Source organism: Petromyzon marinus, unplaced genomic scaffold (assembly GCF_048934315.1).
Source record: "Petromyzon marinus isolate PM22_M1 ecotype Great Lakes invasive population unplaced genomic scaffold, UKy_Petmar_22M1.pri1.0 PM_G_Scaffold_111, whole genome shotgun sequence".
Taxonomy (NCBI): domain Eukaryota; kingdom Metazoa; phylum Chordata; class Hyperoartia; order Petromyzontiformes; family Petromyzontidae; genus Petromyzon; species Petromyzon marinus.
This window is the reverse complement of record NW_027422664.1, coordinates 36,064-37,500: the sequence shown is the minus strand read 5'-3', so window position 1 is coordinate 37,500 and position 1,437 is coordinate 36,064.

Below are 1,437 nucleotides of genomic sequence, written 5' to 3'. Positions count from 1 at the left end.
GGGTCATTTTCGTGTTGCCACATTGCGTACGAACCGCATGAAACTTCCAGAGGCATTTGCAGCAGGAATGCATGTGCACTCAAAAACTTCTATATGTTTCACGGATAGACCCCGTGAAACGCTAGAAATTGGCGGGGATGTGTCTCTTGTGGCTCACGGGGCTGTTAGGGTGGCACAGAACTCCCTCGGAATGGGAAAAGGGGTCATTTTCGTGTTGCCACATTGCATAGGAACGCCATGAAACTTCCAGAGGCATTTGCAGCAGAAAGGCACGTGCACTCAAAAATTTTAATATTTTTCACGCATAGACCCCGTCAAACGCTAGAAGTTGGCGCGGATGTCTCTCTTGTGGCTCACGGGGCTGTTAGGGTCGCACAGAAATGCCTCGGAATGGGAAAACGGGTCATTTTTGTGTGGCCACATTGCATAGGAACGGCATGAAACTTCCAGAGGCATTTGCAGCAGGAATGCATGTGCACTCAAAAACGTCTATATTTTTCACGGATAGACCCCGTGAAACGCTATAAATTGGCGGGGATGTCTCTCTTGTGGCTCACGGGCGCTGTTAGTTAGGGTCGCACAGAAATCCCTCGGAATGGGAAAAGGGGTCATTTTCGTGTTGCCACATTGCGTACGAACGGCATGAAACTTCCAGAGGCATCTGCAGCAGAAATGCATGTGCACTCAAAAACGTCTATATTTTTCACGGATAGACCCCGTGAAACGCTAGAAATTGGCGGGGATGTGTCTCTTGTGGCTCACGGGGCTGTTAGGGTCGCACAGAAATCCCTCGGAATGGGAAAACGGGTCATTTTCGTGTTGCCACAATTGGCATACGAACGGCATGAAACTTCCAGAGGCATTTGCAGCAGAAATGCATGTGCACTCAAAAACGTGAATATTTTTTCACGGATAGACCCCGTCAAACGCTCGAATTTGGCGGGGATGTTTCTCTTGTGGGTCACGGGGCTGTTCGGCTCGCACAGAACTCCCTTGGTCCACCTGATTCGTGCATACAGGCAGCAACTAAAACTCTGTAAACCTGCTGTGAGGACATCTAAACAGTGGACCAGTGAGGCTGTGGAAGATTTGCGGGCGTGCTTAGACTGTACTGACTGGGATATGTTCACGACTGCTACCAATAGTCTGGATGAACTCACAGAGGCTGTGTACATCAGCTTCTGTGAGGACTGCTGTATCCCAACACGTACCAGGGTGAACTTTAACAACAACAAGCCCTGGTTCTCAGCAAAGCTCAAAAGGTTGAGGTTGGAGAAGGAGGAAGCGTTTAGGAGTGGGGATAGAGACAGATTCAAGGAGTCGAAGAACAGGTTTAGCAAAGCGGTGAGAGAGGCTAAACGACTGTACTCAGAGACACTAAAACACCAGTTCTCTACTAACGACGCTGCTTCTGTCTGCCAAAGGGCTCAGGCACAT